The sequence below is a fragment of the Notamacropus eugenii genome, chromosome 1 (assembly GCF_028372415.1).
Source record: "Notamacropus eugenii isolate mMacEug1 chromosome 1, mMacEug1.pri_v2, whole genome shotgun sequence".
Taxonomy (NCBI): domain Eukaryota; kingdom Metazoa; phylum Chordata; class Mammalia; order Diprotodontia; family Macropodidae; genus Notamacropus; species Notamacropus eugenii.
In genome coordinates this window covers 683,851,705-683,864,044 of record NC_092872.1, presented here as the reverse complement: position 1 = coordinate 683,864,044, position 12,340 = coordinate 683,851,705, and the positions used below count along the sequence as shown (strand labels likewise).

Below are 12,340 nucleotides of genomic sequence, written 5' to 3'. Positions count from 1 at the left end.
CAATAGTATTCACTTTTCTCCCCCTCCTCCTGCAGCCTTCCCCTCCTTCTTTTGACCCCCCTCCCTTTTAGTGCCCTTTACTCTTATTGCTTCTTTCCTCCCTTTTAGCCACCCTCCCCTTTCTTCCCCCTTCCCCTCCTACTACCTATAGAGCTAGTTAGGATTATCTGCTTAAGGTTATTGTTCCCTCCTTTGAACAAATCAGATGAGAGTACCTCTCAAACAATGCTCATCTCCCTCCCCTCCTTCCCTCTACTATAGTTTTGTACTTCTTCCTGTGATATAATTTGCCATTTTCTGCTTCCCCCTTTCCACACCTCCTATTACATTCCCTTCTCATACTTAAATCATATTTTTGACATGATATCATTTACTTTATGCCCGTTCCCTCTACATATATCCCTTTTATCATAATAGCTGCACAGTTCTCAAGATTAACAGGTATCATCTTCCCTTACAGGGAGGTAAACAGATTGCCCTAAATGAGTTGCAAGTTTTTGATTTTGTTTTTTCCCCTCTGTTTACCTTTTTATGATTCTCTGGAGACCTGCATTTGAAGATCAAATTGTCTATTGAGTTCTGGTGTTTTGGTCAGGAAGCTCTGGAAATCCCTTATTTCGTTGAATGACTTTCTCCTTGCCTGAAATGTTATGCTGATCTTTGCTGGGTAGTTGATCCTCGGTTGGAGTCCCAACTCCTTTGCCTTACGGAATATTGGGTTCCAATTCTTTCGATCTTTTAATGTAGAAGCTGCAAGGTCCTGTGTGATCCTGACTGTGTGACCTTGATATTTAAATTGTTTCTTTCTGGCTGCTTGTAGTATTTTCTCCTTCACTTGATAGCTCTGGAATTTGGCAACTATATTTCTTGGGGTTTTGAGTTTGGTATCCCTTTCCGGTGGGGAACGGTGGATTCTTTCAATGACTATTTTGCCCTCTGAGTCTAGTACTTCTGGGCAGTTTTCCTTGATGATTTCCTGGAAGATATTGTCCAGACTCTTTTCTTCATCATGGGTTTCTGGCAGGCCAATAATTCTTAGATTTTCTCTCCTGGATCTATTTTCCAGGTCAGTTGTTTTTCCAATTAAATATTTTAGATTTTCTTCTATCTTTTCATTCTTTTTTTTTTTGTGTTTAAATTTTTATTTTTATGTAGGGAAAAGTCAAATACACATTTAACCCAATTTGGTTGCGAGTTCCTTAGCTTTTGCCTTTTCCAGCTTGGCAATACGAGCCACTGATTTTGGACCCAGAACATTGCCACCCCAGTGACGACGGATCTCATCATATCTGTCGTTGTAATTGGTTTTGATGGCTTCTACCAGCTTAGCCAAAGCTCCCTTATCTTCAGGGTTAACCTGTGTGAAGGCAATGCTTGTGCAGGTCTTTCTGTGAACTAAGCGACCCAGTCTGGCTTTACCTTTGATAATACAGTAAGGAACCCCCATTTTCCGGCACAAGGCAGGTAGGAAGACCACTAGCTCAATGGGGTCCACCATGTGCAATCACTACCAACTGTGCTTTCTTGTTTTCTACCAGGGTAGTAACAGTGTTAACACCTGCTCTGAGGACTGGTGGTCTCTTAGTGGGGATGTCTCCTTTGCCTGCAGCCTTTTGTTCCGCCCGAGCCAGCAGCCTTTGTTTCTTATCTTGCTTTGTCTCTGGTCTATACTTGTGAGCCAGTTTAAGCAGCTGAGTAGCTGTCTGACGATCCAAAGCTTGGGTGAATTGGTTAATTGCGGGTGGGACTTTCAAACGTTTATAAAGGATAGACCTTTGACGCTGCAGTCTGATGTACCGAGGCCATTTGACAAATCGAGTAAGGTCCCTTTTGGGCTGGATGTCCTGACCAATGCCAAAGTTCTTGGGTCGTTTCTCAAACAAAGGATTGACCACTTTCTTGGCCTCCTGCTTCTTTACCACAGCAGGGGCCGGAGCCACCTTCTTCCCCTTGGCCTTCTTCCCCTTTGGCATCTTGGCCGGCTTAACGAGAAAGTATCTTTTCATTCTTTAGATTTTGTTTGACTGATTCTTGTTGCCTCATTGAGTCATTAGTTTCTACTTGCCCAATTCTAATCTTCATCGTAGTGTTTTCTTCAGTTAGCTTTTCCATCTCCTTTTCCATCTGGCCAATTTTTCCCTTTAAGGAGCTATTTTCTCCATTTAATTTTTGTACTTCTTTTTCCATTCGACCAATTTTCCCAGTTAGGTTTTGGGTTTCCTTTTCCATCTGATCAATTTTCCCTATTAGGTTTTGAGTTTCCTTTTCCGTTTGATTAACTCTTCCTTTTAGGGAATTATTCTCTCCAGTTAATTTTTGAACTTCCTTTTCCATTTCTTCAATTTTCTTTTTCAGATTGATGTTCTCATCAGTGAATTCTTTTTTTATGGTTTTAAAATCATTGGCCAGTTTTTCTTTTATATCCTTCTTCAGACGTTCCAGGTAATCTAGTTGTGCTTGCGAGAAATTCATAGTCCCATCTGAGGTTTCAGATGGAAGTACAGTCTCAGCTCTGACCTCTTTGGTGTTTGTGTTTTGGTCCTTATCCCCATAGAAAGATTCTATGGTTTTTTCACTTTTCGTCTGCTTTTTCCGATTCATGATGTTGGCTGAGTGTTGTAGCTTTTGGTTCTTTCAGTCAGAAGATACAGATCTTTTAAGTTGAGTTGATGTTTTTCTAGGCTAAAAGCAGGCTTTTTTTTTTGTTGTTGTTGTTGTTGTTGTTGTTGTTTCCCAGATCAACCCTGGGGTTAGCTTGATAGGTGTGTGGGAGGTGTGGTCTGGTCTCAGGATATCTCCTCAGCTGGCCTGAGGCAAAGGCAAGGTCCGGGGATGGTGATCCCAGCTTCCCTATTGTCTTCCCTTTTCCCCTGGAGGGCTGGGGCACGCCTAGAGGCTAATGCGTGTTCCCGCCCCTCCTGGGGCTCGTCTCCCGGCTCTGAGGCTAGCTTGGGTCTCAGTGCGAATTTTTCTCTGCCCTGGGTCATCTGTCCCTCCAGATAGCCTCCACCACGGTGGGAAGAATCCCCCTTTGCCACCTCTCCAGCCTCTGGTGTTATGAGACCACCCGCCCCCTTCTGCTGCTCCCACTGATCGAGGATCAATCTGGGGAAGAATTTTATGGTTCCCTCACGGTCATCGGGGGGGGAGGGGAGAGCACTTACTGATCACTCCGGCATCCCAGCTCCTGGATGTTCAAGTAGTGACCCACTGAAGTCCCGTCTTTAGGCTGAAGATTTCAAAGGCTGTTGCGCTGATATCGTTGGCTCGGCCTGGCTTATCTCCTGCTCCGCTGGTCTCGCCCGCCACTCTCGGGCCCCTCGGGTCCCCTCCGCCCTGCCGCGCCGACTGCGCTGCGCTGTGCGCCGGGGTCTTACCCCCGCGGAACAGATCCCTCCCGTGGACCTTCCAGTCCAGCCTGGGCTCTGAATCTGTCAAAGTCCGTCTCCCACTGGATTCTACACCTCCAAAGTCTGGTCAGACTCTCCCCCCAGATATATCCAGAGGAGTTTTTCCAGGAGCTTAGGTGAGTCGTTGCTTTCACTCCGCCATCCTATTATTCTATACTTACTATTATCAGAATCATAATTAGGATAGAATCGCTTAAGATTTGCTCTAGGTTACCAAGCTTCAAAGCACACTGAAAGAACATATTGTTTGAGTGTGTGTGCATGCATCCACGTATATATGTACACACACATACACACGTATACATATATATGTATGTGTGTATATTTATATATGTTTAATAAATGCAAACTACAGAGCCTATCACTAGCTTGTTAGCAAAAATAATTAATTAAAATATAAAGCAGCTCTATGACATGTTGATTTATTTTTCCAATAGTTATACTTCCCAAAATTCACTCCTCCTCAATCTAATCTCCCTTCATCTGCCAAAGTGATTTTCCTAATTTACTGGTTCAACCAACCACCTCCTAGTCTATGAATTTCAGCGGGTCTCTATTACAATAAAGATGAAATAAAAAGTCAATTGCTGGGCTTTTAAAGTTTTTTACAATCTAACTTCTTTCTTCTATCTCTTCTTATATTATTTTCCTATCCACTCATTCTTTGATCCAATTTTGATTCACTTTCTGTTTCTCACACAGTAGTCCTCTCAACTACACAGATTGTCATTGACTGTTTCCTAACACTTAGAACATTCTCCCTTTTTACCTCACAGTTTTCTTGGTTTCCGTCAAGACTCAGCTCATATTTCAGCCTTTCCATAGCTGTTAGTGCATTCCTCTAGGAGTACTTTCTCTCTGTCCCTGTATGTCTCTTAAGCTTGTTCTCTCTGTCTCCCTAAGTTTCTGTCTCTCTGTGTATCTCTATCAGTGTCTCTCTCTCATCTCTGTGTACCTATCTACCTATCTATCTAGATAATATGTACTAGTTATTTGACTTTTGTCTCTGAACAATTAGAATGTAAATTCTTTGAAGGCAGGAGATGTTCTGTCTATCCTCAGTACATAATACAGTGCTTGGCACATAACAAGAATTTAATGAAGATGTTAAATGAGTGATGATCCTTGCCGCCTAACCCAGTCTTACCCTCTCTTCCACCCTTGCAAAAAACCCCTCCAGCCTTCAGTTTTCTCAGAATATTTCTCTTTACCCAAATGCAGTCTTGTGTCCTGAAATTCAACATCACAAAGTAAATATCCTTGCATCTCTCAACTGCATTTGTCTTAACAAAGTAATTTGATGGTAAATTTTAGCATGCTTGTCCCTGACATATTTTGAGATATTTATCCCAAACACAGGAATTATTGGTTATACCTCAGAGTGGTAAGTTTTGTTCTTGACAATACATTTGAGAAAGGTGACAAAATGGAGAGTACTCACATGCCAGCATAAAGGAATATGAAGTGTCCTCAAGTTGTGCCATATAAAGGACAGTTAAAGGAACTAGTGTTGTTTGCCTATATAGCCACTCCTCATCAATCTCATTTGATAAATCCTCAGCAAGATTATGTCTTTTTACTACAGGTACCCTACAATATTATGTCCTATGCTTTTTTTTCCTTCTTCCTCTAGTCATTCACTTATCATCTTATCACCTTCCACAAATTTAATTGCCGTATCTATACTGATTATTCTTAAATTGACTATCCATTCTTAATCTGTCATAGTCAACTCTCATTCAAATATCTCAAAACGAATGTCCAATGTATATCTTAAACTTAACATGTCTAAAAGGAAACTCATTATCTTTATCATATTCTCATTTCCCCTTTCCATCTTCCCTCTTACTGTCAAAAACAACATCATCCTCCAAGTCCCTGTTGCTCTTGACTCCTTACTATCTCTCACCCCTTGTATCCAAGTTATTGACAAGGACCATCAATTTCACCTTTGCAACATATCTTCAATTTGCCTTTTTGTTCTCTTACTCTGCCATGATGCTGGAGCAAGCCCTCAGCACCTCATGCCTAGATTATTCCAATAATCTGGCTGATGGTTGTACCTGCCTTAGGGCTCTCCCCACTCAAATTCATTCTCCATTCAGATACCAAAGCAATTTTCCTAAAGCACAGGTCTAATCATGTTACCCCACTATTCAATAAATTTTAGTGACTTTCGTGTTCAGGATCATATACAAAATACCCTGTTTGACATTCAAAACATTTTATGACTTGGCCCCCTCCTACATTTATAGTCTTCTTGCACCTCACTTCCTGGCATTTACTTTCTCATCAAATGACACTGCCCTTCTTCTATTCCTATAACAGAACATTTCATCTCTTAACTCTGGACATTTTATCTGGCTTTCCCCTATGTCTGAGAGGTTTATCTTCCTCATCTCTACTTATTGACTTCCTTAGTTTCCTGTGCCAATTAAAATCCCTTACTCTATATAATGGTTTCCCCGACACCTCTTATTTCTAGATCACTCCCCCTACTATTTCCTATTTTTCTTGTTTATAGCTTATTGGTATGGATTTGTTAGCTAATTGTGAACTTCTTGAGACCAGAATCTTACGTTTTGCTTTTTGTATCCCTGGTGCTTAGCTCAGTGCCTGGCACATAGTGGAAACTTAGGGGAAAATGTTTATTGAACGATGCTCTAGTACAAAAGTCCATTTCAGAAAAATATATAAAAAATCAATCATAAATAATTTGTTAAGAACATCATATGTCAGGTACCGTGCTAAGCATTGAGTATGAATAGGCAAAAATAAATGATTCCTTACTCTGAAAGTTTGCATCCAGGGATCTTATAAAGACTCTGCTCCCAAATGTAATATCCATAGATCATTTTTTCTGCTTAGTCTGAATTTGTTTGCTCTATCGCAAAGGCAAAAGTATAAAGCAACGGGTCATGCATTTTAAAATTAGGGTTTATTCCCTCCTCTCCCATAGTTTCTCACACAAATGTATATTTGACTGATTTGGGGATTTTCATATATATGTTCATCATTTGAGAGTTTCAGCCATCATTGTCACTGCTATATATGTCCCTCCAGTGTCTGCTCATTTGTCCCCTTCCCAGGTGTCATGAAATGATAAACCGATTCTCGTCCTGCAGTCATCTGAATTTTATGGGCCTTAAAATATTAGCTTAGTATCATTTAAAATGTCAAACAATAGGCCTATCTAGTACTCCTATTTTCATGATTCATTCATTTCATTATTCATTCATTCAACTATTCAACAAATGTCAGGCATGTCAGTACAAATCCTTAATATCTTCCTTGGTCTAACACCTTCACCAATATATTTGAAGACTGTCACTTATAGATTAAAAAAAAAAAATCAGAGGCTATATCACCGGCCATCTAGCTAGATATTTATACCAGCTGTATGATCCTGAACAAGTCTACTCACAGTATTGCATTTGTCCTTCGTTGCCAAAGAAGACCATGCCATCAGAGAAATGATGACATGACTTGCATTTGACTTTGTTTTGAGTAAGGACGTGTTATTCAGGTCACCAGCCTCATTTCTCCTCCAGAGCTATCTGAATCCAGCGACCAGATATTCATCAGGGTGACTGGAGATGACCCAGGATGCACTGGGAGACCTTAGACCCTTTAGGCCAAGGTCTTTGCAGTACTCACTTAGAGTGAGACAATGCCCTTTCACTGAATAGGCCTGGTTAAGAAGTAGCCAGAGTACTTTAATGAGGCCAAGAAAAAGACATTTAAAGTAGGGAAAGAGTGGATAGTTATGATTTCTAAGCTCTTGTCTTCAATTTTTAAAAGATCATGAAGAAGTAGGGAAGGGCACATGTTTTTTCTCTCAACTAAAATAAAAAAGGAAGACAATAGAGTCTGTAAACTAGAGACCTTTGACTTTGGTTTAGATTCCTAGCAAAACTCTATTCATAAGACATTTAATGGGGGTCTCCAGAAAAGGAAGCAGTGATCACAAAGAGACAACAGAACAGATCAAGATAGTCTAAACTTATTTCCTTTTGTGACAGAGTTACTAGACTGTTAGATTAAGGGATCCTGCAGATATAGGTTAAATAGATCTTATTTTTTAAATTGTAGTGATCTATTTTGTTTGGAAACAGCCAGGAGGTGCAGTTGATAGAGCACCTAGCATGGAGTCAGAAAGACTTGAGTTCACATCTGGCCTTAGTCACCAACTGTGTGACCCTGGTCAAGTCATTTAAAGCTGTTTGCCTCAGTTGCTCATCTGTAAAATGAACTGGAAAAGGAAATGGCAAATCACACCAGTATCCTTGCCCAGAAAACCCCAAATGGGATCGATGTGGTTTGAGAGGTTCAGGGACACCCCCCTCCCCAAAGACTGGAGTACTGGACAGGGTTGTCTGGAAGGAATTCACAGACTCAAGAATTATTTAATTCAAGGTGGCAAAGGTTTATTGTAACACCAATATGGTGGGCAGATCTCCTTATGGAACTTGTATTCCTTAAGGAACTTGCCCTGAATGAGTCACTACCTATTTGAAACTCAATTTCCTCCTATGACAAATGGAAATAACTATGCCTGCCTAGTGAATATATGAGTACAGTGAAGAAGAAATGAAATAAGAGATGAGAAAGGATGAAAATATTAAAGGACTTCATGCATATGAGTTACTGTTTTTCTACATTTGTTCTTCGTGATGGTGATCATCATCATTATTGCCATCATGGCCATGATCATCGTCATTTCAAGGGCAGAGATTATGTTTCCAACCATAATATATTCCGCATGCTAACTAGCACACAGTCGATGCATAATGCTTGTTGGTTTGACCAAACACAGCTTAAAGTGTTTCCAAAAACTTTAACATAACAGGAGTTAGGATAACTTGGTAACAAAACAGTATTCTTATAATTGACACTTCCTCTCAATTTCCTAAATTTTCTAAAACATTCTCAATTAAAAATATAACACAGGGTAGTTTTATGTAAACTTAAAAAAGTCAAGCTTTCACCTAAGGTCAAGTTTGAGAGAGGCAAAATGATGCAATATAGCTGATAACTTAATCAGAAAGATCTTAGTTCAAATTCTCTGACTCATATTGACTGTGATCCCCTGAACAAGTCACCTAAATTTCTATTGTTCTAGATGACTCTTTAAGAATATAAGCTGTATAGTAAGTCCCAAAGTGCACTAGTAAATGGAATTTCTGCTTTTATGGAGTTCCTTAACTAATTAGGCCCTGCATCTCTATATTTTTCTACACAATATCATAAAAAAATTCTTGTTTCATAAGAGCCAAGTTGTATTTGTAGTTCTTTCTTACTCTTTGACAGAGATTTTTCATCATCTCTCCCATCATGCTTTAATGTGAATATAAAAGAAATGACAAAAATATTGGCTAATAATCTGTCTCAGAGATCTCCTTAATTCCTACCCAGTTGACACTATTTTGGACTTCTTGGACTTCTCTATCATGTACCTAGTAATACCATCACTGTTAAATAGCATCTTTCAAGATGCACATAGCCTTGTTACCTATCCTTTGTTAGTACCCACTGCTCCTCTGATTGGAGGAGAAAGCTTTTTAGTCTTTTTAAGGAGAAAGAATAATGCTGATATTTCCTAAGACATCTTATTTTGGAATTCTTTAATTTTTTCATCATCCCTTCCACCTCAACTGCCTTCTAAAAAGGTATCTCTGTCTCTTCTCCATCCTTACAGCTTTTTTGTGTGTGTCTTGACATCCTGAGTTAAATTACAATCTCCTTGAGGAAAAGGACTTCATTTTTTATGTACATCCTCATCACTTACCACAGAGTTTGGTACACAGCAGGTGCTTAAGCAATGTTTACGTATTAGTGCTCATTGTTTGTTTGTTTTATAAACCACAATAATTTGCTGTTAGAAATAAAGTATATTTGCTACTTTTCCAGGAAAAAGGAAAATGTTCATAAAGTTTTAAAGCATTTGAAATATTCTTAATTTCTATCCCATCACTTACTTCAAAGCAAGTCTTAGAAAATAACAGAAGAGAGATTCCACGTTTCTGCTCCAAAAAGCAGGATATGACCTGAGTAACCTTTACCTAACAAATTTTAGTAATTCTTCAAAAATTACTTAGAACAATTAAATGGTTTATTTTTTTAAAATATAGTATATATTATGAATTGAATGAAATATCACAATATCTATGACACAATGTTTGTGATAGATGCAGAGAAGCCAGGGAAAGCCAATGAACTAAATCAAAGTGCTGTAATCAGAACCAGGAAAACAATTAGCACATTGGCTACAAAAATGCACATTAAAGGGGCAACAATGGAAAGGTTGTACTTGAAGACTGAAAAAAGATGATGACTGACTTCAAACTCAGAGGAGAGATGTAAGAAAGCATTTCATCACCATTTTTACTAGAGGTGGGATATTATGTATGTGGAATGCTATGTACCATGTCTGGATTTTTCTGTGTGTGTATTAATTTGAGTGAACTATTTTTTTTTTGCTATTTCGGCTTAATTGAATTTAATATGTTCTGTGTAATTTGATTAAATATCTTCTGTTTAAGAAATTTTATTTCCAGGACTTTGACTCCAAGTATAGCATTCTCTCACTAAACACATGGTGTTTCTTGTAGTGATGGGAAATAAGGAAGTTTAAATGACAAGGATGATTCACAACTTCATGATTAGAAAGCAATAAAGACCTTGACACCATTTAACTTTCCATACAGGACATTTGACTTGATGGTAATATGCAGTCACCTTTCAGCTATAAACTTATGGACCTATGGCAAGGCCATTCATATCTTTTCAAACTTTTAATTTATTTGATGTTCAGAACAATAATCTTGACTGATTTTTTGCAAAGTCCTTGCATGTATTTGCTGATAGATTTAGTCAATTCAAGTCAGTTCTGATGTAGTTCATCTGAATTCAAAGTCATGCCATAAACAATTTTGAACTAAATACTTTCTATGTATTTAGTTGCAAATCACTAAATTAAATTCTGTGCATACAAATATACAACGACAATAATCATGCCTTCAAGGAAGTTACAATCTAATAGAGAAGAATAAAGCATGTACACAAATAAAAATGATATAACTAGAAGGTAGTAGAGAGAAAAGAGAAACTCAAGGTGCCACAAAAACATGAATGAACTGAACAGGGGACAGATAGTTTGTATTATGGGACAAAGAGTGGGTATTGCTGGTGACTATTAACAAATGTAGGAGGTGACTAGAGGATTGGCAGCAGACAGATAATGTGAAATAAAGTGAACTTTACTGAGGCATTAAAACAAGCGTGGAGTTGGGCATCAATGTAAAGTCAAAAGAATGACATTGAGCTAAAGGGATTAGTCCAGTTTAAGTTACTGTGAAAGAAATATACTTTATAAATGCAATACTATAATAAGGAGCTTAAATCTAAAGTGTGAAGTTATTGACAAATAATTTTCCTCAATATACTCAGTTCACTGCTAACTACCTTTAGGACAAACTTTGTATATTCCCTCCTACATATTTCATTTATACTCCTCCCTATGCCTGAAATTGGTCTCTCTATTTACCTCTTTATATCATTCAGAACACTGAAGATCTGGCCTCCAGTAAGAAGACATTTCTCTTTAAACCAATGCTGATCATTCTCTCCATCCTCTAAATTCAACACCTATTTTTGGCACTAATAACTTTGAAAATACCATGCATTAACTAGAACAGTTATTTTTCTTTAACCATATACTTTTTTACCCTACATAATGGCTTAAATTGATTCCAAAAAGCATAGGTGAAACTGAAGAGAAAGAATCTGGAGAGAATTCATTCCATTGGCTAAACCTGAAAAAAATGTTATAAATGGGAAATCAACAGAATGATGTTAGGATTTTGTGACTTTAAGGATATGAGGTTGGTTATTCTATGCTAAGAATCTTAAGAATAATGAGAAAAGTATATGTTAACCGAGTTATAAGACAAATAATTGCACAATATTACAATTAGATTTAAATAATCTGCTAGGAGATGGCAAAGTATGAAAAATGAAACCCTGAAACATTTAAAGAAATGATTCACATTCAAAGGAAAAGTGAGAATCATATGAGAAGAAAGAACAATGTGTATATACAGGAACCTCATCAAACTTGCCTTTAAAAAATGTATATACAGAAGATGAAAGAAATTTATGTATTTGAGGATGAATAAAAATCTTTCCACAATTCTGTAAGAATAAAATCATTTGGAGGCTGACAAGGAAGTTCATGTTTTTGAAAAAACATTATACAGTATAAGGAGGAATACAATAGTTGATTTTACTTTTCTCTTCAAAGAATAACAATCTCTGAAGTGGCAAAGAAAGACAAAAACAAGATTGGTTAATGTGGATTTGAACCTCCAGATACCTTAAGTAAAGAGGTAGTAAGGCAATGCTAAGATGTCTTGATAAATTGTTATCATATGTGTATATATATATATATATATATATATATATATATATATATATATATATATATATATATATATATATATATATATATATATATATATATATATATAAATTATGTTTTAGGGTATTGAAAAAAAAACTACTGAATTTTATTCCTGAGTTACTTGCCAAGATTGTAAAAAGATTATGGAGAATGATAAAAATCTTATGTAGCTAAGAAAGAGTCAAATCCTATCCTGATTAAATAAAAAATGGAGTGAAAGGAGTTTTCCAGTGACAGGTCAGTGAACTTGTTTTTATTTTCTGTGAAATTCTAGAGTGTATCACAAAAAGAATGGTGAATGAAAATCAAAAAAGGGGAACATAAGGAGTCAAGGTAATTTTGTTAAGCTATTTGGTTAACTTAATTTGGGTGGTCTAATATCTTTGTGGGCCATCAATGTGCATTGGCAGCCCAGCAATCAATATGACCTTGTGCTACATTAGCCATAGAAGTAAAACTGGAAGACCTT

The 12,340-nt window shown here is 37.5% G+C and overlaps 1 pseudogene; it reads right to left on the bottom strand.

Moving 5' to 3' along the window:
- Nucleotides 1-1,118: 1,118 nt before the first annotated feature.
- LOC140521179 (large ribosomal subunit protein eL8 pseudogene) lies at nt 1,119-1,990 on the bottom strand (annotated as a pseudogene).
- Between the last annotated feature and the right edge of the window lie 10,350 nt (nt 1,991-12,340).